This window comes from Pteronotus mesoamericanus, unplaced genomic scaffold (assembly GCF_021234165.1).
Source record: "Pteronotus mesoamericanus isolate MK-2021 breed Mesoamerican mustached bat unplaced genomic scaffold, CSHL_Meso_final contig_26, whole genome shotgun sequence".
Taxonomy (NCBI): Eukaryota; Metazoa; Chordata; class Mammalia; order Chiroptera; family Mormoopidae; genus Pteronotus; species Pteronotus mesoamericanus.
Genome location: NW_026555109.1, coordinates 10,299,196 through 10,325,355, shown reverse-complemented (window position 1 = coordinate 10,325,355; position 26,160 = coordinate 10,299,196). Strand labels below are relative to the sequence as shown.

The window sequence follows — 26,160 nt, the reverse complement described above, 5'->3', positions numbered from 1 at the left end:
ACATTTGTTATTGTATAAAAATGCAGCTTATTTCTGGACATTTATTTTGTATCCTGCCACTTTGCTGAATTCATTTTTCAGTCCTAGTAGTTTTTTGGTGGAATTTTTCAGGTTATACATATACAGTATCATGTCATCTACAAATAACGGTAGTTTTACTTCTCCCTGTCTGATTTGGATACCTTTTATTTCTTCTTCCTCTCTGATCGCTATTACTAGGACTTCCAGTACTTAGTTGAGTAAGAGTGGTGAAAGTGAACATCCATGTCCTGTTCTCAGTCTTAAGGGAAATGCTTTTAGACTTTTCTCATTAAGTATAATGTTGGCTATGGATTTGTCATATATGGCCTTTTTTTATATTGAAGTATGTTCCCTCTATTTCCAATTTGCTGAGAGTTTTTATCATAAATGGGTACTGTATTTTATCAAATGTTTTTTCTGCATTTATTGATATGATTATGGTGGTGTTTGTTCTTTATTTTGTTTATGTGATATATCACATTTGTTGATTTGTGGATATTGTACTAAACTTGCATCCCTGGAATAAATCCCATTTCGTTGTGTATGACTTTTATAATGTATTGTTGGATCTCGTTTGCTAATATGTTTTTAAGGATTTTAGGATTTATGCTCCTCTGAGATATTGGCCTATAATTTTCTTTCTTTGTGGTATCGTTATCAGGTTTTGGAATTAGGATAATGCTAGACTCATAAAATGAGCTTGGGAGTCTTTCCTCCTCTTGAAACTTTTGGAATAGTTTGAGAAGGATAGACGTAGTTTTTGTTTGTGTTCAGTAATTCATCTGTGAAGCTATCTGGTGCAAGGCTTTTGTTTGTTGGGGTTTTTTTTTTCTTTTTCTCAACCAAGGATATGTTTGTTGATTTTAAAGAGAGAGGAAGGGAGAGAGAAAGAGGGAGAAATATTGATGTGAGAGGAAGACATCGATTGGTTTCCTCCTTACATGTCTCAACTGGAGATCCAAACCACAACCTAGGTATGTGCCCTGAGCAGCGATGGAACCCATGACCTTTTGGTGTATGGGATGATGCTCCAACCAACTGAGCCACCTGGCCAGAACTGTTGGGAGTTTTTTGGTTACTGCTTCAATTTTACTTGTTATAGTCTGTCTATTCAGATTCTCTTATTCTTCCTGATTCAGTTTGGGAAGATTTTATGTTTCTAGGAATGTATCTGTTTCATCCAGATTGTCCAGTTTTTTGGCATGTAGTTGTTCATAACATTTTCTTACAACCTTTTGTAATTTTGGTTTCAGTTTTTTCTTCTCCTTTTTCATTTTTAATTTTATTCATTTGGGTCTTCTCTCTTTTTTTCTTGATTAATCTGATTAAAGGTTTGTCAATCTTGTTTATCTTTTCAAAGAACAGCTTTTGGCACTGGCTGGTGTGGTTCCATGGATTGAGTGCTGGCCTGAGAACTAAAAGATGCTGGTTCATCCCAGTTAGGGCGTGTGCTTGGGTTGCAGGCCAGGATCCCCTCTTAGGGGGCGTGTACGAGGCAACCACACATTGATGTTTCTCCACGTCGCTTTCTCCCCCCCTTTCCCCCTCTCTAAAAATAAATAAATAAAAAAAAAATCTTAAAAAAAAAAAAGAACCAGCTTTTGGTTTCATTGATCTTTTGTATTTTTAAAAAACACTTGTTTATTTCGTCTCTAGTCTTTATTATTTCCTTCATTCTACTCACTTTCTGTTTTGTTTGTTGTTCTTTTTCAAATTCCTTTAAGTGTAAAGTTTGATTGTTTATTTGAGATTTTTCTTATTTTTTGAGATAGGCCTATAATGCTATGAATTTCTCTTAGGCTACAGTTTTTGCTGTCTCCCATAGGTTTGGGGATGTGTTTTTATTATTATTTGTTTCAAGGCATCTTTTCATTCCTTCATTGATCTCATTGTTAACCCATTCATTGTTTAATTACATGTTATTTAGCCTCCATGTCTTTGTTTGTTTTTAAGTTTCTTTCTTGTGATTGATTTCTAGTTTCACACCATTATGTTCAGAAAAGATGCTCAATGAACCTTTGGGACAACATGAAGTGTAAGAACATCCACATCATAGGGGAACCAGAAGGAGTAAAATGAGACCAAGGGGTTGAGAACCTATTTGAAAAAATAATGACTGAAAACTTCCCTAACCTGATGGAAAAGAAAAAAAATATAGTCCAGGAAATACAGAGAGTTCCAAACAAGGTAGATACAAAGAGTTCCACACCAAGACACATAATTAAAATTGCAAAAGTTAAAGACAAAGAGAGAATATTAAAAGCCATAAGAAAAAGGCAGTTAGTTACCTACAAGAACACTCTCATAAGACTGTCAGCTGATTTCTCAATAGAAATATTTCAGGCGAGAAGAATCAAGATGGCAGAGGAGTGAGTGGAAGTCACACTGACCTCCTCCCAGGGCCAACCTGAATTACAAATAAATTGTAGAGAAATCACTGGGAACAAACAACTGAACAAGAGTAAGAGAGGAGCCTTAAACCTCGGACAGACAGAAGAATCAGCCTTAGCACAACCTAACTGGTAAGGAGTGCTGTAGAGACTCGAGTAGGAGGGTGGGGTGCCCACAGGCAGCAGCACCAGATGGATATTGAAACGGCAGTTGGATTCCCCTGAGAAGAGTGGAGTCTAAACCAAAAGTGAGGATCTCTACCTCACAGCACCAGAGCCCAAAAAGTACACAGAAAACAGCCAGCTGCAAAAGGTGGCAGGGTTGCTCTCTGTGAGAGACAGGTGGCCGGAGATGCAAAGAGCCATTTAGAGGGCCAATGCAAAATTTTTATTTGCAGCCACTTACCCTGGTCTCTGGCAAAGGTGGGGGCAGAGTGGGGAGAGACTGGGGAAGGAGGCTTTGGGAAGAGAACTGAGAAAGTAGCAAGCGGGATTTTGGTGCTAACTCATCCCCCCACATGGCAGCAGCCATCTAGCTCAGGTAGAGTCCACTCCCCCTGAGCGGCACCAGCATCAAAGGACCCAATAGTTCTGCCCCCAGGTGGGATTCCACCCTGCCCAGTGCTGTCTAAGCTGACTGCTGAGTGCAGAGTGGCAGCCACAGACAGTAGATTCCTGGCTAAAGGGGGCACAGAGAGGTCTGGCAACACTTGAGGAGAGACTAGGGACTGAGGCTTTGGGGAGAGAACAGAGAGAGTACCCGGTGAGATCTCAGTGCAGACTCCTCCCCCATATGGCAGCAGTGTGAAAGGACCCAATAACCCCATCCCAGGAGAGACTCCACCCCACCCTTAGCTGTCTAAGGCACTCTACTGAGTGCAGAGTGAATAAATTAACAGCTGAAGGAGATAGCCACAAAGAGTAGATTACTGGAAGTCTCAAGCAGGCTGTTTAAGGTCAGACAGGGTCAACATCTGACATCATCAGAGGCAGATCCAGAAAGTAAAAATGGCAGTTTCCTATCATAGAAGTTTATACCACGAAGTGAGGAAATCAAGACAGATCAATTTAAGAAGCAGAAGCAAAAGAGAAGAGTCTCACAAATAATGGAAAGACAAAGAAATACACGACACTCAAAGGGAAAGGAGGGATCCCCACAAAGACAACTAAATGAAATAGAGGCGAGTAAAGTGTCAGATATTGAGTTCCAAACAATGGTTCTAAGGAAGCTCAATGAACTCAGTGAGCTCAGAGAGAATTACAAAAAATTACAGGGAAACTACAAGGAATTACTGCAAACTATATCAGCATGAAAAAGGACATAGAAACTATCAATAAGAGACAAGAGGAAATGAAGAATATCATTTCTGAGTTGAACACTGTAGGAGGAATCAGAAGCAGGCTGGATGAAGCTGAGGATCAAATCAGAGAGCTGGAGTCCAAGGTAGAAAAAACTCCCAGGAAGAGGAAGAAAATGAAAAAAGACTTCAAAAGAATGAAGAAGCATTTAGAGAAATGCAGGACAACATGAAACATAATAATCTGTATAATAGGGATACCAGAACGAGAAGAGGAGGAACAAGGGATAGAGAACCTGTTTGAAAAAGTAATGATGGAAAACTTCCCTAATTGGAGGAGAGAAAAAGTCACACAAGTCCAGGAAGCAAAGAGGGTCCCATTCAAGAGGAACACAATGAGGCCCACTCCAACACACATTGTCATTAAAATGGCAAATATCAAAGACAGAATCCTAAAGCAAGCAAGAGAGAAAGAGGAAGTAACATATAAGAGCGCCCCATATGGGTAGCATCTGATTTCTCAACAGAAACCCTGCAAACCAGAAGGGAATGGCAAGAAATAGTCAAGTCATGAAAAGCAAAGGCCAGCAACTAAGACTACTCTACCCAGCAAGGCTCTCAATTAAAATGGATGGCAAAATAAGAAGTTTCCCAGACAAAAGAGGCTAAAAGACTACACCTCCACCAAACCAGCACTGCAAAATATGCTAAAGAGACTGCTTTAAGATGCAGAAAAAGTTTCTATGAATACCCAGTTCCTTTCAGAGTTGCAAATACTTGATATTACCAATATTTTTAATACTCATTAATCTGATTATGAAAATGATGTTATTTTACTTGTTCCTTTTCTTTTTGTTGAAACTAAACTTATTTTTGTATATTTCTTGCCTATTTCTATTATTTTTTAAAAATAGCTTTAAATTTTATTTTTTGGCATTCTTTATCCATTTATTGATTAAAGGTTTGTAGAATTTTTTCCCTAAAAACAAAACAAACAAAAAAAACCCCCAAATCCTATTAACCATGTTTTAAATACTTTTCTATTCTATTCTTTGTCCTTTAACTTTTTTTATATGTATATTACTATATAGTTAAATGTTTAATATAGTCATATTGTTAATATTTCCTTTTAGTTTATGGGGTTGAATATTTTACTTCAGGTCATGAAAAATATTAGTTCTATTTTCTTCTAAAACTCCTTAGATTCTACATATCGATTCTTAATTCACCTGAATATTTCTTGTATAATGTGTGAAATAGGGCTATTTGTTTTGTTTCAGGTAATAGTGGTCCATGCACCTTATTTGTTGAATAATCTTTATTTTATCCATTGATTTGAAAAATCAACTTAATCATATATTGTTAGATATATACATTTGTCTCTAGATTGCTGAGACTTTATAATGGTTTAAAATTTTTTCTAATATTTTATAATTAACTTTGACATTAAAAAATAAAATCAATCTGCATTTAAGAAAGAAAGAGAGCGAGAGAGAGAGATGGAACTTCTACCTTTTGCAACATCAATGGAAGTGGAGGCTATTAAGCACAGTGAAATAAGACAGTTGATGAAAGACAATTACCATATGGTCTCACCTATAAGTGGACTCTGTTCAACAAAATGAACGAATGAACAAAATAAACCACAGACACGGAAACATGGAGCAGACTAAAAATGACCAGAAGGGAGGGGGAAAGCGGGTAGTGGTGGAAAGATAGGGAAGGGACTAGACAAAGAACATGTATTAATGACCCATGCACGTGGACAACAGAGTGGGAATTGACTGTGGGAGTGGGGGGTGGGGGTGGGATGAGTGTAGGGTGGTAAAGGGAAAACTGAGACAACTGTAATGGAATAAACATGATTTATAAATTAAAAAAATAAATAAAAACACATATGCAAAAAAAAATAGAGAAATATTGCAGACTAAAATAGATCCACATGAAATATTTATAGTGAAGAAAAGCAAGGACCTACAACCAAGACTACTTTACCCAGTAAAGTTATCACTTAAAATTGGAGGAGAAATAAAGAACTTTCCAGATAAGAAAAAGCTAAAGAAGTTTGTTACCACCATACCAGTATTATAAGAAAAAGCATACTATTTTCCAGTAGAGAGAGGGTTAGCTGGTTCAATTCCCAGTTAGGGCACATGTCTAGGTTGCAGGCAATGTTTCTCTCCCTCTCTTCCTTTCTCTCTAAAAATGAATAAATAAAATCTTTAAATAAATAAATAAATGTTTCTTTAAAGAAAGACTACAAGACCCATATCCATGTTGTCTACAAGAGACCCACCTCAGTACAAAAGTTACACACAGAATAAAAGTAAAAGGATGGAACAAAGATATTTCATGCAAAGGAAAACACATTATTTTTGACTTGCATTAATCTAGTCCATCTCCATTCAAGAAAACAGAGATTAAAGAAAGTCATGACTTTTCTTAACCTGACTGTTAGTGACTTTAACAGTTCCAGAATATTGATTACTAAATCATAGAACTTTTACTGATGGTTTAAAGTACTTCAGTGATCTTACTTGCTTTCATACAGCAAACTTTACTGCTAAATGCAATATCTATAAGATAAACTTCATAATCAGTACTTAATGTTGATTAATCATAAAAAAGTATGCCATAAGAATTAGAAGAAATTAATGAAATTTATATTGTGGTTTTCAGTATCTTGATTTCACAACAACACTCAAGAATAGCAAGAAGGACTGAATATGCTGCTATCCCTTTGTAGGTAGATAGTAAAAAATATAATGTATTTTATACAGAAATGAGAGAATTTGGAGTAGTAGCAGTTCTTTTAGAGAACTGGGGACATTTTTGCCCTTGGTTTTTCAGGAATGAAACTGTATATCTATGCCAGCTGCTAAAATTATACAGGTTTTAACTCTGTATTGATCATTTCCACTTTTAATAGAAATGTCACCAGGATTCACCTACTTCTGTGTCAGTGTAGAAAGATATGACCTTCTCCATAAATTCAATTAGCCAAGAACATGCATTATACTGTATATAAAGGATTTACACCTATGTTTGAAGAGCATATTGAAGTAAAAGATAGAAATAATTTAAGAATTCCTAAGAAAGATAAAGTGGTCAACAATTTTATGTGAAATTTTGGTACAAGAAGGAGTCAAATCTATAAGTAATTACTATTCAAAATCAATAGTTAAATGCAATAAAACATGAACATAAGTAAAAGAGAAACAGCATAAAGTTAACAGAACCCTTTGAAAGAAGCAAAAACCAGATTTACATACTCTCACCCCATCTGCACATTGCCCCAAAAATCCCAACATAGGGGAAAACTGAAAAAATACCCTGAAAGGAAAAAAAAACTTTACAAAAAAATCCCCCAAACCTGATGATATGTAGTTATTTTTCCCAACTTAAAGCTCCTTTCCAGTTTAACCCAATGATTTTTTTCTACCTCATCTAAAATAATATACCTTTGAGCCATCAACTGAAGTTGAAGGGACCAGACAACTCAAAATCTGAAAACTTTAAAAGCTGTCCATATGCTATAGTCCACAAGATAAAGGCAGTTGTTGGGTTACCTGGGAGCAAGAAGTCTCTTGTCCTTTTCACTCTAGACCCTGATCCTGAGAACCCTGGCAACTGTACCCCCAGAGTCCTTCATTTCCTACCACCCTGCTTTTCTCTTTGGCCATTCTTGTCCTTATTTTCTTGTCCATAACATTCCTGAACTCACTCCCTCAGCTTCCATCCAATGACTGGCCATGGCCCTGCTCCAGGTGTGGAGTAAGATCCCATTGACAGTTTTGGTTGGTGAAACCAGAAGCTTGATAACTGAAGCTGGTTACATAAGGAATGCATTAGGACAGTAGATGTACCAGAGCAAGCAGTTAACTTGATAGTTCTTCTGTGAGTCACTTTGTTCATCACAATCTCCTGTGATAGAGTTTCCCACAGAGCACAGAGGACCAGCGTATGCCAGATATATGTAACAAGAGCTTGACCTAGAGGGTTACAGGATGATTCAAAGGAAAAAAATCAGAAAAACTTAAATTTTACAAAAGGTGTCAAAAAAGCAAACAGAGAAGCTCTTAAAGAACTATACCATTTGATTAATGATATATGTTAGCATGAAAATATTTAATGGACCAAGGAAACCAAGAAATAGTTAATAAAGCATGATGCCACATGTCCTTTACTTTGTTATTAAAAAATAGCTAAACTGAAAACTTCTATGATTTTACTGAAGTTCCAAATAATTTGTAATGATAGAAGATATATATTTTTAAAAAATCATAAGTCTGACTTGTTATTTTTATTCTATAAATTAAAGTGTAAAAGCTCAAAGTAAAGGTAGTCCACCAATATGTAAATTTAATTTTAAAGTCAAAGTGTGACCTATAGGTTAATAATCCTTTGTGAAAAATAAAATTAAAAGCTACTTTATAATGACTACATAAAAGAGATCAGATAATTCTTGGATTATTTTACTCACTTAAAATTTTATATTGCATTTATTTAAACCATGATCTGATTTCTCAAAACATACAAGTTGCAAATAAGTTTTATGAGAATTCAGAACTCACAGCATGATACATTATTTTAGTCTCCTATTTTTGTCACTGCAATATCACTTTGACTCTTCCTCCTAATAATGTATACCATTGTCATCATTTTCATTAAAATTTCATTCATTTTCATGTGTAATAGTAATAATGAAATGTCACTTATTATTGTGCATCAGTTACTTTAATATGTCAGTTATGTGAATTGGTAAATAAAAATATCTCTCTTTTACAGATGATACATAAGTATAGGGCTTTAGTGATTTGTCAAGATAGCATAGCCTAGTAAATTGAAGAGCTGGGAATCCGAACCACCTTTCTGGATGTGAATATGGGTTTTGATGTCAGACAGGTGGGTCAAAGCCTAGGAAGACTATCTTACTGTTTTAACCTTAGTTAATGGTTCCTTTTCCCAAAATTGATAGCACATTGTTCATAACTCTTATAATGATGAGTTATTGAAATGATTTTTTTACACAGCAATGTTCTACAACTAGATTATGGGCTACCCAAGGGCAAGAAGCTGAGCATTACATATATTATGTGAACAACAAGCATAGTTTCTGATTTGATGCAAGAGCTCATTAATTATTTTTTACATTTTCTGTTTTTTATTCCTTTTTCTTTTCTCCCCGACCCCTTACCTGTGCAAATATAATCCTTGTGTCTTCTCTTCTCTACTTACTATTCTTTAAGCCATGATGGATTTCTGTTCACAACCACCCTGCCTCCATTTCAAACTTCTGTAACACTGCTTTTGTCATGTGAGATAAATACCCTATTTTCTTTTCTTTTTTTCCTTTTTTTATTGTTGTTGAACTACGGTTGTCTCCATTTTCCCACCACCACTTTCCCCTGCCCCTCCCACCCGCACCCTCAATCCTTCCCCACTTTGGTTTGATCCATGAGTCCTTTATACATGTTCTATGATGACCCTTCCCCTTCTTTTTTCCTGTTATCCCCCTCTCTCCTCCACTATCATTTCTGTTGGTTTCTTTTTTTCTTTCAATGTTCCTGGTTATATTTTGCTTGCTTGTTTGTTTTATTGATTAGGTTTCACTTGTAGGTGAGGTCATATGGTATTTGTCTTTCACCCCTGGCTTATTTTGCTGAACATAATGCTCTCCAGTTCCATCCATGCTGTCGCAAAGGGTAGTAGTAGCTTTTTCTTTCTCCTGCTTAGTATTCCACTGTGTAAATGTACCATAGTTTTTTGATCCACTCATTTACTGTTGGGCACTTAGGTTGCTTCCAATTCTTGGATATTGTAAATTGTGCTGCTATGAACATTGGGGTGCATAGGTTCTTTGAATTGGTGTTTCAGGCTTCTTAAGGTATAATCCCAGCAGTGGAATTGCCAGGTCAAAAGGCAGTTACATTTTTAGTTTTCTGAGGAAATTCCATACCATTTTCCACAGTGGCTGCACCAGTCTGCATTCCCACCAACAGTGTACTAGGATTCCCTTTTCTCCGCAGCCTTGCCAGCACTTGTTGTTTGTTGATCTGTTTGTGATGGCCATTCTGACTGGTGTAAAATGGTATCTCATTGTGGTTTTAATTTGCATCTTTCTGATGGCTAGTGATGTTGAGCATCTTTTCATATGTCTCTGGGTCCTGTGTATGTCCTCCTTGGAGAAATGTCTGTTCAGGTCCTTTGTCCATTTTTTAACTGGATTGTTTGTCTTCCTGCTATGGAGTCATGTGAGTTCTTTATATATTTTGGAGATCAAACCCTTGTCCAAGGTATCATTGGCAAATATATTTTCCCATACAGTTGGTTCTCTTTTCATGTTGCTGATGTTTTCTTTAGCCTTGCAGAAGCTTCTTATTTTGATGTGGTCCAATTTCTTTATTCTTTCCTTAATGCCCCTTTTTCTAGAGGACTTATTGGTGAAAATATTACTGTGTGGAATATCTGAGATTTTCCTGCCTATGTTTCCCTGTAGGATTTTTATGGTGTTATCACTTATTTTTAAGTCTTTTATTTACCTTGAGTTTATGTTTGTGTATGGTGTAAGTTGGTAGTCAAATTTCTTCTTTTTTCTTTGCATTTAACTGTCCATATCCCCCAACATCATTTGATGAAGAGGTTATTTTTACTTCATTTTATGCTTCTGCCACCTTTGTCAAATATTAGTTGACCATAGAGACATGGGTTATTTCTGGGCTCTCTATTCTGTTCCATTGATCTATGTGTCTGTTCTTATGCCAGTACCCTACTGTTTAGATTACTGTGAACTGGTAATATAGTTTGATGTCAAGTATTGTGATCCCTCCTACTTTGTTCTTCTTTCTCAAAATTGCTCCAGCTATTTGGGGTCATTTATGGTTCCATATAAATTTTTGAAATGTTTGTTCTTTATCTGTGAAATACATCAGAGTATTTTAATAGTAATTGAATTGAATCTATAAATTGTTTTGGGTAGTATGAACATTTTAATGATGGTGAATCTCCCAATTCATGAACATGGTATATGCTTCCATTTATTTGTGTCTTCCTTAATTTTGTTCTTCAGTGTTGTGTAGTTTTCTGAGCACAGGTTTTTTACCTCCTTCATTAAGTTCACTCCTAGGTACTTTATTTTTCTTGTTGCTATAGCAAATGGGATTTTTTTCCTGATTTCTGATTCTGATATTTCATTGTTGGTGTACAAAAATGCCTTTGATTTCTGAATATTGATGTTGTATCCTGCTGTTTTGCCAAATTCACTTAGTAGGTCAGTAGTTTTTTGGTGGAGTCTATAGGGTTTTCTAGGTATACTAGCATGTCATTTGCAAACAGTGACAGTTTTACTTTTTCCCAATTTGGATATCTTTTATTTCTTTTCTTGTCTGATTGTTGTGGCTAAGACTTCCGAAACTATGTTGAATAGAAGTGATGAAAGCGGACATCCTTGTCTTATTCCTGATCTTAATGAGGAAGATTTTAGTTTTTGCCCTTTGAGTATGATGTTGGCTGTAGGTTTTTCATATATGGCCTTTATTATGTTGAAGTATGACCCCTTTACTTCCCCTTTGCTGAGTGTTTTTATCATAAATGGGTTCTGTAGCTTATCAAATGCGTTTCCCGCATCTATTGATATTATCATGTGATTTTTCTTTCCTTTTGTTTATGTGGTGTATTATGTTTATTGATTTGTGAATATTGTATTATTATTGCATCCCTGGGATGAATACCACTTGATCATGGTGGATGATCTTTTTAATGTATTGCTGGATGTGGTTTGCCAATATTTTGTTGAGGATTTTAGCATCGACGTTCATCAGTGATATTGGCCTGTAGTTTTCATTATCTATTGTGTCTCTATCTGGTTTGGGAATTAGGATGATCCTGGCCTCATAAGGAGAGTTGAGGAGTCTTTCCTCTTGGATTTTTTTGGAATAGCCTGAGAAGGACAGGGGTTACCTCTTCCTAAATACTGTATTTTCAATCACATGATATTATGATACCTATGTATCTATTTTATCTTTACCTGCAATATATGCTTGTCAGTTTATAAAAAGTTGAAAGCAAAAACAAAAAGAAATCTTTCAAATTATTTCATATATTGATATCATCTGCAGGGGAATGTTCAAAATTTGACATACGTGCTTTTTTTGTCCAGCATCATCCTTTCCTCTCACTGTGTTCTATATGCTTTCCCAGATACAATTTCCTCAGCAGGTCATGTAGGATGAAGCCTCTATGCCCCTAGGATAGTGAAAAAACATGGACATTTTAGTCTAACAGACCTACTTTGAAATCTCACACCCATTCCTTCTATCTATGTGCTTTCTTCATTAGTAAAATGAAAATGATAATTCCTACATCCAGGACACTGAAGATTTAATGAAATTATCAATATAAAACCATGAATTATTTTTCCTGGCATAAGCAGAGAGTCAGGAATGAGAGCCCCCTGCCTTTCTTTTTCAAGATTCCAGTTATAAATCTCCTTATATCTGAAGTCATCCCTTACTCTCTGTAGAGAATTATCTCTCCTTTTGTGCTTCCATCCAAACATTTGCATATTTATGTCAGGTGGCTCCAAGACCACCCTCAGTTTGATGATTTACTAGCAGGACTCAGAGAACTCAGCAAAGCTCTTATGCTTATGGTTATGGTTTCTTACAGTGAAATGATAAGTTTAAAATCAGCAAACAGACAAGGTACATTGGGTGTGGCCCAGGATTACCCAAGTGCCAGCTTCCAGGTAACTCCGCCAGTGAAGTCCTATAGGAAGCCTTCATCCCCACAGCAAGGATGAAAAAGAACCTGTGAAGTCCTGGAAACACACCCAGCCTTGGGTCTCGGGGTTTTATTGGAAGCTAATCAAAGGCATGTAGCACTGAAGTAACTGACTTTTGCTACTCAGTCTCTGGCCACCTAGATGCCAAACAACTTATATGATGTGGCCCAGGGCCTCAGGCATACCTCCCGCCCCCCAAAAAATGGCGCTTACTGTAAGTCACATTGTAAGCATAAACTGTCTGGTAACACCCCTGATATTTGTGGGCAGAGATACCCAAATGCTGTAATCAGGCAGGATCTTAAGAGCTAAGTTAAGCCCAAGAAGCAAATCAAGAGCCAGAGCCAGTCCTGAAACAGGCCTTTTTTGGCCCAGTAAGGCCTGCTGAATTGACCCTTCATTCTACACCATGTTCTATTGCAATAATTTCACATGCCTTAATCATCTCAATACTTACCATTTTAAACTCAATCGTTATTGAGTGGTTGTAAAAATACATAAATGCATTTCTGAAACTCCTAACGTGACCTAAGATTTCTTTACATATGTGCAATATTCATTATGTATTTACAAGTTTATAATTGATAATAATAATTTAAAAACAAGTTTATATTGTTTTCCCTTTTATTTAGGGAACCAGTTAAAATATGAGCTTTATATTTGTTCACACTTCAAATTTTGTATATATATATTTCTTTTGATTATCTGAGAGCCTATCCAAGATTGCTGGTGGTTTACAGTTACAATTAAAATACAAAGGGGCATTGATCTTTCCTTTAACTTGGAGTACACAAAATGGCAAAAAGTACGCATTTATGGATAAACAGAGAAAACTTTCCTTGGGAGGGTTCAACTTCACCAGAAATACTTAAAATGTAAGGATCAAAATCAATATTACAAAGCCCAGGAAAATATTAGTCAGAAAATGTTAACTGACTGCTAAAAGATATGAATGGGACTAACTTTTCTTCATTTTTTTCCTTCTTTTTTTGTTTTTTTAAGTATATTTTATTGATTATGCTATTACAGTTGTCCTATTTGTTTCTCACCTTTATCCCCCTCCACCCCTCCCCTTCGGCATTTGCCTCCTTAGTTCATGGCCATGGATTGTTCATATAAATTCTTTGGCTTCTCCATTTCCTATACTATCCATAACCATTCTGTCTATTTTGTACCCACCAATTATGCTTCTTATTCCCTGTACCTTTTCCCCCATTCTCCCCCGCCTCCCTGCTGATAACCCTCCATGTGATCTCCATTTCTGTGATTCTGTTCCTTTTCTAGTTGTTTGCTTGTTTGTTTTTGTTTTTGCGTTTTAGGTTCAGGTGTTGATAATTGTGAGTTTGTTGTTATTTTAGTGTTCATAGTTTTCATCTTCTTTTTCTTAGATAATCCCTTTAACATTTCATAGAATAAGGACTTGGTGATGATGAACTCCTTTAACTTTACCTTACCTGGGAAGCACTTTATCTGCCTTTCCATTCTAAATGATAGCTTTGCTGGATAGAATAGTCTTGGATGTAGGTTCTTGCCTTTCAGAACTTTGAATACTTCTTTCCAGCCCCTTTTTGCCTATAAGGTTTCTTTTGAGAAATCAGCTGATAGTCTTATGGAAACTCTTTTGTAGGTAACTGTCTCCTTTTCTTCTACTGCTTTTAAGATTCTTTTTAACTCAGTCTTTGAGATGGTTAGAAATGACTGGCATCTGAGACCAAAGCAAAAGGAGGGTGAAAAAAATGCCCCCCCCCTGCTTTATTCAGTTCATTTTAGTATTTCACTGGATTTTAAAAACATTATTCAAAAAACTGGGGGGTGAGGGGTGTAAAAATGGTGATGAAAAAATACAATAAAGATTAAATTTAAAAAAACATGTTTTGAAAAGTTGTAGGACATAATTAATGAATGCTGAAATAAGTAAATAAAAAGAAAAAAGGTATACATCATTTTAAAAAATGTCTCTGAATTAACTGGAGACAAAATACACATGTAAGAAAAAGATATATATATTTTTTTAATTTTTTCTACGTCATGGTGGGATGGAGATGTCTAAAGTGTTTTTATGTAGAATAGGGTTTTAGAAGTCCAATACAGAGATAAAGAAATGTTTCTAAATAATTTTTCTAAATCTTATTTTCTTCAACTGGACAATAAATCTAATATTTTTATACCTATTTAACTCATAAATGACATTACATACAAATCTTTAAACAAATCATAGCATAATTTCACCCAATTTTAATTACTTCATGTTAATGATAATTTTCAGGGGTACAAGGGTATTTAATTAATGTTTATTTTCTCCTATTCAATGTGAAGACTATAATTTTATCAAAAACAATTTTATTAGATTTTTTGAAAAAGAAATATAAATTATTTCTACTTTTTAACAAAGTTGATAAATCTGAACCTCTGTGACCCAATTCATAGCTTTGCTCTTTATTTAACCTTCAGGTTTTTGTGGTATGGACCCATTTAACAAAACAATCCTCTGAATTTTGCTATATAAGTGGTCAGTTAAAATCAAGACAGTATGCTCTGATTTTATACTCTCTATTTTATCAGGTGGCTTTAAGTCCTGCATTAAGTATTAAAAGAGGTGTCCTCATGGGCTAACTGTTTCCTTTTTAAAAAATAGGATTATGTTGAAGATACCTTCTATTACCCATGATTAAACTATGCTGCCATTAGACAAAGGCATTCTTGCATTTAAAGGGTAAATTTGATATAGCCTGTAAATAGTCATCAGAAAAAAATAATTTGCAGAATAATTTTGCCTTGAAAAACATGAGCTGAGACAAAGCAAAATCACTTTAAGAAAACCTAGGGTAACTTTTTATTATCATTATACACAGTCTGGTATATAGAATACCAGATACAACTGTAACATCTATAAAGTTCTAGACCTACATATGTGCCACCTTGAAAAACATAACATCATATCAAAATCTATCATGAGATTTGCCAAGTTACAAAACAGATCAATGCTTTGCTTCATCAAAGAATTCTGTGTACCTTTTGCAGAAATTGAATTTCATGCCCAGAAACATATGCTATAGAATCAAAAGCCTATAAAAGGTAAGCATATTGGAACAGAGCACAACTACCCCTCACTCAGAATACTCTGAATGTCAGTTGTTAGTTCATAACATTAGAGGTAGGTGCCAAGTCTCCAAATTTTTAGATGTGAGTTAAATTAGAAAAATAATTGGATGTCATGTAAAGAGTCAATAACCCTGATCACTGCATTTCCATCTACAGCCACTCTGGATGCAGAGTCTGGCTGGGGGAATGCACAGCTGTGCCTCGTGGGGATAAATGTGGAGGTTGCGAATCCCTGGAGATGTCCGGGCTTTTTAATTTATCATCTTGTCACCTCCCACTCTTGCCTCTTTGGGGCTGAGATGAAAGAAGTGAGATATAAAGGAATATTCATTTCATTTTTTAATTAAACATTTGGTTTGGCTCCAAATACAAGACTTCAGTTCACAGGCACAGAAAAGATGTCAGAAAAAAATGGTAAAGAATTGAAGCCTCAAAAGGATGTTCTTACACACGAGGGACTTTTACTTACTTTCACTTTAGCAAAAAAGTTCTGCTTGCAGGGCTGACAAGGCTTTCATATATTGCAGTCTTGGAATGAGGCTATTCTTTGAAACTCTGACAGTGAAAATCAATGCAATGTACTATAAAGTATGCAATATTATGTGGTCTCTGATGAAAAATGCTTCATTTTTATATTTACTTAGTACAATTTATCAATCTGTTTCTTTATTGTGCCTTCTTTTAAATTTAGGCTGAGAATAGCTTTGCTCATTGAGGGTTAACAAAATATCTCTTTTTTATATATTTACTTTTATGTTTTACTCTAAAAGCTTTTTATCAGTTTATACTTATTAGCTCTATGGCATGAAGTAAAAGATCTATTTTTAAAATAATTTATGTTTATTTTTCCTTTTTTATCATCGCTTTTTTTTATTGTATTTTTTTCAGTACCATTTTCATTACCCTTACACACCCTTCCTCTGCGATAACCACCCTGCTGTCCATGTGTGTTAGTCCTATTTCCTTTTGCTCAGTCCCTCACCCTTTTCCTACCCTCCATAGCTGTCATCCAGCTCTCTATCTGAGTCTGTCTCTATTTTGCTTGTTAGTACAGCTTGCTCATTAGATTCCACATATGAGTGAAATCATATGGTATTTTCCTTTCTCTGACTGCCTTATTCCACTTAGCATGATGTTCTCCAGGTCCATCCATGCTGTCACAAAGGGTAAAATTTTCTTCTTTTTTATTGCTAAGAAGTATTCCATTGCGCAAATGTCCCATAGTTGTTTTATCCGCTTAGCTATTGATGGACAATTGGCTGCTTCTGTATCTTTGTGATTGTAAACAAAACTGCAATGAACATAGGGATGCTTATGTTCTTTCAAATTAGTGTTTTGAGTTTCTTTGGATATATTCCCAGAATTGGAATTACTGGATCACAAAGCAAATCCATTTTTAATTTTTTGAGTTATCTTCATACTACTCTCCACAATGGGTGCACCAATCTGCATTCCCACCAACAGTGCAAAAGAGTTCCCCTTTCTCCACATCCTTACCAGCACATGTTTGTGGATTTATTGATGATGACCATTCTGACCTGTGTGTGAGATGATATCTCATTGTTCTTTTAATTTGTATTTCTCATTAAGCATCTTTTCATATGTCTCTTGGCCATCTATCTGTCTTCTTTGGAGAAGTGTTTATTCAAGTCCTTTGCCCATTTTTCAGTTGGATTGTTTTTATGGTGTTGAGTTTTATAAGTTTTTTTTCTTTTTTATTGTTCAAAGTTCTTTATAAATTTTGGATATTAACCCCTTATCATATGTATTGGAGAATATGTTCTCCCATTCATATTGTCTGTCTTTTTATTTTGCTGATGGTTTCCTTTGCTGTGCAACAACTTTTCAGTTTGATGTAGTCCCATTTGCTTCTTTTTTTTTTTTTTTATTTCCCGTGCCTGAGGAGATATATAAGATAAAATGTTGCTACAAGTAATGTTCAAGATTTTACTGCCTGTGTTTTCTTCTAGGGTTTTAATGATTTCGGTTCTAACATTTAAGTTTTTAATCAATTTTGAATATATTTTTGCATGTGGTATAAGAAGGTGGTTTACTTTTATTTTTCTGCACATATCTGTCCAATTTTTCTGACACCATTTATTGAATAAACTATATTTAACCCATTGTATGTGCATGCTTCCTGTTATATATTAATTGATTATAAAAGAGTGGGTTTATTTCTGGGTTCTCTGTTCTATTCCATTGATCTATGTGTCTGTTATGCCAGTACCATGCTGCTTTGATTACTATGACCTTATAGTATAATTTGATACTAGGTAGCATTATTCCTTCAACTTTGTTCTTCTTTCTCAGAATCACTCATGCTATGTGGGCCTTTTGTGGTTCTGTATAAATTTTTGAAATATTTGTTCTAGTTCTGTGAAATACGTTATTGGAATCTTGATAGAAATTGCATTGAATCCATAGATTGCTTTGGTAGATGGACATTTTAATGATATTAATTCTTCTTACCCATGAACATGGTATGTGTTTCCACTTATTTATCTCTTTTTCAATTTCTTTCTTCAGTGTCTTACAGTTTTCTGTACACCCTTGGTTAGATTTTTTCCTAGGTATTCTATTCTTTTTGAAGCAATTGTGAATAGGATTGTTTTCTTAATTTCCCTTTCTGATAGTTTATTATTGGCATATAAAAACACAACTTATTTCTGGATATTAATTTTGTATCATTCTACTTTGCTGAATTCATTTATCACTTCTAATAGTTTCTTAGTGGAGTCTTTAGGGTTCTCTGTGTGCAGTAAATAAATGTCATCAGCAAATAAAGACAGTTTTACTTTTTCCTTTCCAATCTGGATGCCTTTTATTTCTTCTTCTTATCTGACTGCTGTGGCTAAGACTTCCAGTACTGTGTTCAATAAGAGAGGTAAAAGCAGACATCCTTTGTTGTGTTCCATCTGTATATTTTCTGTGGTGAAGTGTCTGTTCAGATCTTTGTCCATTTTTTAATTTCCCATTTTTCCTTTGTTTCTTTGTTAAGCTTTATGGATTCTTTGTGTATTTTGGATACCTTTTTCAGACATGTGTTTTAGAAATATTTTCTCCCAGTCTCTTAACAGTGCCTTCACAGGACAGAAGTTTTTAATGTTAATACAATCCAACTTATCAATTTTTTCCTTCCTGGATCATTTCTTTGTTGTCGTATCTAATCTGATCTTAAAAATTGTCTATTAATTTTAAAAATGGGCTAGTTACAAATATGAAACAATCCCTCTTTACATTGAAATACCACGTTTGTCATAGACCAAAAATGAAAATTTAGCTCTGGGCTTTCTATTACTTATCTCCATATGATTGTTTTGATCATTGGTATACTATTTCAAAATTTTAAATTTAAAACTTCTAAGAATGGATAAGTGAAAGCAGTTTTCTTTTATTAGTGCCCCAAATATATTGAAGTCCAAGGAAGCTTTTAAAACTTTAAATGTCTCCCTGTTTAACTTGACTTTGTGCTTGCTTCTTTCCTTACTGTTTTTTCTATTAGAACCCATAGAACCAGCTTAAATTAATTTTATCCTTGTGGCAAGCATTCCTGCATCTGAAGAGCATTATGCCTCCTGTCTAGTCTCATCTCATCATTCTTGTGTGTACTTGCTACACATTCAGCTGCTCCAAAGTTTGAAGCAACCCATGACTTTTGACATTTGCACACACTATTCCTTTTGCCTGGGATACCTTTTCCTATTGCTTTGTTTTCCTATATATTTTTTCATTATCTAGTCTTTTTAATTTTATTTTTTTAACATACAAAAAGCCTTGGATAATGTACACAATTTGATGAGTTTGGAGATAAGTGTACACCTGTGAAACTATCACCATAATCTGTCATAAGCTTATCCATTACATTCAAAAGTTCCATTACCTCCAAAAGTTTCCTCTACTCCCTTATTTACTTATTTTTTTGATAAGAACACTTAACATAATATCTACCCTCTTAGCAAATTTTAAGATTATAATATGGCATTGTTATTCTAGCTACTGTGCTATATAGTAGCTGTCTATGACTTATTCATCTTATAGAACTGACACGTTAGACACTTTGACTAATACCACCCCATTTTCTTTTTCCCTCCATCTCTGGGAACGGCCATTTGTATATCTATTTTATGAATTTGACTGTTTTAGGTTCGTGACGTACAGTAATTTTCCTCCTGTGACTGACTTATTTCATTAGCATAATGACATCCAGGTTCATCCATGTTGTCACAAAAGGAAAAAATTTTTCCATTTTTGTCTGAAAAACATTCTATTTTGTGTATATTCCACATATTTTATTCACTCAATTGTTAACAGGCAGTCAAGTGGATACTATGAATAAAGCTACAGTGAACATGGGAGTTTAGACATCTCTTTGAGTTCCTGATTTTAATCCTTTTGGTTAAATACCCAGAAGTAGGATTGCTGGATCATACGATAATTCTGTGTTTAGAGGTTTGTTTTTTTTCTTTTTGAGGAGCCACCATAGTCTTTTTCCATAATGTTTGCACCATTTTTCACCCCTAGCAACAAGGCACAAGGATTCCCCTTTCTCTACATCCTCACCAACATTTATCTTTTGCTTTTTGATAATCAAAGACATTTTAACAGGTGCAAATGGCAACAGGTATGCAAAAATACGCTCATCAGGAAAATGTAATTAAAAACTGCAATAAGATATTGCTTCCTTCTGTTCACTCTTGCTAGGCAAAGACTCAGGTTGAATATTATTTCTGCCAGAAGTTCTCTCTGTTCCCTTCCATCAAATTAAGTGTTCTTTATCTCTTCTGTTATTGTGACTCTATAATGTTTATTATTCAATGTATTGAGGACTGGTCATTTTTTTATCTTCTGACATAGGATATGCTTTTTTGTTGTTTTCCTAATATTGTTTCTAGCATTAAGTCAGCATTAAATACATGTGTTTTGAACCAAAAAGCAAAAAAAAAAAACAAATGCAAAATACAGAATGTTTTCTCCTGTATTATTTTCTTCTTGCTCCTTTTGTTTTTTGAGAGCCATAAAAAGATTAGGGTATAGAGTGTGAGAGCTTAGCATAGTGCTGCAGAGTATTTTTCAGTTAAACAATGTGATCTGAACAACATAAAAAAGAATTAACAACAAAAAAATAAATAGAAAAAGGTACCAACAACATCTGTGTGTGCATTTGGAAATGTCTCTTAAGAAAACTATAGTTTGCAGTTGCAAGAGTGGAAAAATAAATGCGAACAGAGTTGCTAAAAATAAATTAAAAAATAAAACCATAGAAACATGCTTGGAAAGTGTTTATTTTGTTGGGCTTTCTTAACACAAACAAATGTTAGAACATTTGTTTAAAGAACTATCTTAGATTTCTGTTCACATCTGTTCTTATTATCTTCAATTGGGCATTTAGCCTTGAGCAGCAAATTGCAGAGTGTTGAAAAACATGTATATGTTTTTGTTTTATCTTAGCCTATAAAGATGTAGTTGCTGGATAGCACATGAAACCTTATACATTCTCTGAGTGTAAAACATAAGGTTTTATTCTAGTAATTGTTCAAATTAAAGAATAGAATCCCTTCCTGCTTCTCTCTTGCCTGCCACACATTCTTGGGCCTCAGTATACTATTTGCAAATTCACTTAACAGATTATCACATGATTTAAATCAATGAGAATATTGGTTCTGAATGTATGAAAGTCTCAATGTTCTTTCACTGTCTCCTGATTTTGCATGTAGTTTTCTCACAGATCCAGTGAGAAATATTAGTTTTGGTTGGGGCCATCACTGGTTAATAGGGTGACCATGGATAAATCATTGCAAGTTTTGGTTTTTCAGCAGTAAAATGAGGAATTTAGATCAAATGCCTTGAATGCCCCTCCAAAAACTAACCTTTGGATATCTTAAATGTGTCTTTGCTTCATGGAGAGGTTTTACTTTAAGTCATACTGTAAACTGTTGGGATGTAAAATTCTTTAACATTAAAGCAGGATATATTCAACTTTCATGGAAAAATTAAATACAAAAATCATTCATTCTAGTGATTTGATCACTGATTTTTCTGCACATCTTCTTCCCTCTGATAGTGGCCTTATGCTCTCACATTAACAGATCCATGTAAAATATTAGCATTTAAACTCCTGGACTAAATGAAGACAGTAATTTATACAGCATTTCAGTGGGGCAGGGAATATGTCTAAACACATTTTCATTATATTTATGAGAGAAGATTCACATCTATCAGGTCTTAATCTCTTTGATGAGATGATATACCCTTTCCTAGAACTTTCTGTGATTTGAAATATCATTTTTTTAAAAAAATTATCAACATGAGAAGAAACTTCTTACATGTCATTATATGGAGTTTCCTAGAGGTAACAACTCCAGAACATGGAAAAGTTTTGTTTCATTTTGCTGAAATAAAATCACTAAGAAATCTGAGAAGACTGCAATAGGAGATCAAATCTCACAAGACATTATATATCATTAGAGAAAAACACACAAACAACCAACCAAAAACTCCTGTCAAATCACAAGTGGTAGGAAGAATTTCCCCATTTGTACACTAAGTAAGGAAAACCTGATGAAGAACCAGGAAATATTGGTTAGACCCCTAAATATTTTATTAAACTAACTGAGCCAAGAAGAGAGTTTCATTTAGATATGGTATGATTTATTTAGGTAATTCCTACTGGTCCTGAGAAATGACTTCTTAAGTTGTTAGAAGATTATTCAAATAAGAAATAATTTCTGAAAAGAGTAATGATAAGTGTCACATGCAATACAAACCTCAGTAATGATATGTTCTAAATATTCACCATTGCTTTCACATTTATTACACTTTAGTGGGAAAATATCTTTTTTTGTTTTTGTTTTTGTTTTTACGGTAAACAGGCACTGTGGTGTCAGGTGAATGAAAGCCTTAACTCTCGACAAATTCCAAGTCTAAGCTGCCCTTCCACCCTCTGACATGGATTTTTTTTTTAATGTCTGTGGCAATGAAGAAGGTCCCCAGAGGTTCCCTAACCCACTATCTTACCTTTTAACAGCCCTGAAGTAAAAAAAAAGCACTGAAGAAATAAGGTGAGACAATCCAGCAGTCATGCTTGTAGGTATTTACCCAAATGAGTTAAAAACTATGTCTACTCAAAAACCTACACATGGATGTTTATAGAAACTTTATTCATAATTGCCAAAACTTGGAAACAACTAAAATGTCCTTCAGTAGGTGGGTAGATAAATAAGCATCCAGAAATTGAATATTATTCAGAGCTAAGAAATAAACTATGAACCTATGGAAAGACATGGAGAAATCTTCAATACATATTGCTAGATGAGAAGTCAGTCTGAAAAGACTGTGTGATTCCAACTTTGTGACATTTAGAAGAGGCAAAACTATGGAGATGGTAAAAGGATTAGTGGTTGCTAGGGGTTAGAAGGGAGGGAGAGATGAATAGATGGAGCACAGAAGCTTTTTAAGGTATTGGAACTATTCTGTACAATACTATAATGGTGGACAGATGCTATTATAGTGATATTTGTAGAAACCCAAGGAATGTACAACACCAAGAATGAACATTAAAGTATGGACTTTGGGTGATTATGATGTATCAGTGGGGGTTTACCAATTGCAATGAATGCATCACTGTAGTGGGGAATACTGATAATGGCGGAGGCTATGCATGTGTGGGTATAGAGGGTACATGGGAAATCTCTGTAACTCCCACTCAATTTTGTTGTGAACCTAAAATAGCTCTAATTTAAAATAAGACAATAGTCATGTTCAATTTTTGAATTTTTGAGGTATTTCATGTTATTTATGATTCTTAATAAACACTAACATTTATGTAAAATACTTAATATAACTAGGAGACAATATGTTGTGTTGAGTAAAAAAATGGATTGTTAAAAATACTCTCATTTCACTTTAATTTGACTTAAACTTTTTCACTAGCCAGATCTAATATATTACTTATAATACGTAAGTATCTTTCATTTGGCTACTGACAAAAAGATTTAATTCCTGGCAAACAACAATAACAACAGCAGCAGTGGCCGTGAGAAAGAGTCTGCAGGGCCCAGGAAAGTGGTCTGAATGTAGACAGCCTCCAGGAGGGAACTCAGGAATGAAACATTGAAATCAAGTTCCATCCAGAAGAATGCTGTTCAGCTGGTTGTAAAGTAGAAATATTTCCAGACTTTCCACATTTTTAGTGGAGGTCAGAGTGTAAAAGTCTCCCAATTTAAAAATCATGCCCCAGTGTTAAGTGAAACTTCTCAGGCCAAAACAAACACATCTGTAAGACAGATGTGTCCCGTGGGTCACTAGTTTTTTAGCTTCTAGAGCAAGAGAAATGGGTTTGAGAAAGAAACTTTTGAGGAGTCCTAGGCTAAGAACAAAGAGCTGAGTCAGGAAACATGGGAAGAGAAAAGAGAGAAGGAAGCAGCAAGGCAGTCAATGAAATAAACCACATTTATGTATGATAGAAAGATAGAGATGGGCATGATGCTGGAGGGGAGAGCTCCCTGTGGGGACCCAGGCTGCAAGCCAAGTGGGTTTTTGACTTTGCTCAAGAAAGAATTCAAGACTGGAGCCATAAAAGTGGTTAAAGCAGAAAAATGGGTTTTATTGAGCAGAGAGAGCAAGCAAGAAAAAACAGTCCATAGACAGAGTGTCAGATTCTTCTCCCAAGAGAAGGAAGAGACCCCACCATCTCTAGAGGTTGAGCTAATATCTGTTTGTATTTTCTATGGAAAATTGCTGGTATGGGGAAATAGAGAGTAGAAAAACATTGAGAATAACTTTAACCTTTTCAAGGTATATTTTGTGCCCTTATGTTTTCCTTTTATGATATAAGTAAACAATAAGGTCTGGGTGAGTAGCTATTAATCCACCTTTGCAGGACTGACTTTGTCTGGAGGCCCTTTGTGGTCTGCTTGCATCTCCAGTCAGCTAAGTTCTGTGTCAGGCAGCATGCTGCAGGCCTCTGAGTTAACTTTGTTTGAATTTGGTTGAGTTGTATAGTTTTCATGCCCTTCTCCTATATAAGGCAGGCAGGAGAAAGGGAGGAGTGTGGAGAGAGAGAGAGAAAGAGAAAACCAATCAAGTGGAAGACAAGCAAGCAGGAAGGGGTGAAATCAATATCCAGTTTCTGAAATTAGTATACCAAAAGCAAGTTGAAGACAATCCACTGTGTTGGACCAGGCAGTTTACCCTTGACACTGTGATTTTAGTTGAGCATTAGGATGCTATATAAGGAGGGGGAATACAAAGATAGGGAAAATTTAAAAGGAGTTGTGCAGAACTTATTTAAGAAATAAACTGATCAGAAACCATGGAGATAAAGTCAATTCAATAGAGAAATAATTTTTCTGGGTAAGAGAGATCTGTTTGTGTAAAGCAGAAGTGAGAAAACCAGCAATGAGGACAGTAAATAACAATGCTGGAGGAAAAGAGAAAATGGGCTAAAACATCTTGAGCATTTATTCAAATATACTCCTTTTTGTAACTGTTTTTAAAATGACACTATACCCTGTCATTCTGTAAAGCCTACATAGGTTGCTCTCTATTTCACACACTTAGGTCTTAGTAAGTACTATTGATTCTGAGGATTGCAACCTCTAAGTGCTCAGGACACAATATGTAATTATAAACCTTTAAATTTGTCTAATCTATTGTATGGGCTTCAAAAGAAGATATATTTAGACACCCACAATATAATCAATAGGAGGGGAGATCAGGAGAACCTAATTAACTCATAGCCATACCAGACATGCTCCCCAGACCGATGAATCTACAGTTACATAAATCTCACAGAAGGGTCTTTATATCTGGCTTCTGCATTCTGGCATAAGAAGGAGGCACTTCCACCTGTCAGCACTAGCAGGATGCTGACATCTCCGGTGTCCTGACATGTAGCTCTGACCCAGCCTGCGTCCCTTGCTCTTGGTATGCTCAGCGGAGCATAGTCGTCCTAATTGCTTCCCTTTGGGTTTTCATTTCATCTACAGGGCAACTGGTTTCAGAAGGTCCACATCCTTTGTGTAAGCAAAATAATATGTAATCCAGTGTTATTTCCTGTGCTGTGACTCATACCCCATCTGGTACAGCCAGGAATTGAATGAAACATCATCTCCAGGGCACAAAGTATTTAAAATTTTGCTCATTGCTAGAGGTTTTCAGAGCCAATTCAAAGCCTATATTTTCCATTAGTTAAATATTTAGTATTGGCAACATGAATTTGGATTCTTTCATCTTCTTGCAAATTATCTGTTTATAACTATTAGTGATGCCTAATGAGATTGGCAACAAATGGGGTTCCTCTGCAATGCTAGCTAGTCCCACTTCATTTCTCAATTTTAAACAAGTTCAGGCCACAGAGTCTGTGCAATTTACCCATAGCACCACCAAGACATGTTACACATGGTGGCCTTTCTTCCTTCTATTCCTCCCTCCCTACAATAAAAAATACTCTTGTCTCCTAATCATTCCCACACTCCAGATTACTCTGGGAAGCAGTCCATACTTAATGCTTCCGTCAGCCTATCTTAACTCCTGTACTTCACCCCCTTGCAGTTAGGTTTCCTGA

The 26,160-nt window shown here is 35.2% G+C and overlaps 1 protein-coding gene across 1 annotated transcript in view; it reads left to right on the top strand.

The window, feature by feature from the left end:
• The window catches only part of NALF1 (NALCN channel auxiliary factor 1), a 608,806-nt gene that overhangs the window by 333,816 nt on the left and 248,830 nt on the right, over positions 1-26,160 (top strand). The gene's annotated exons all lie outside the window — the stretch shown is intronic.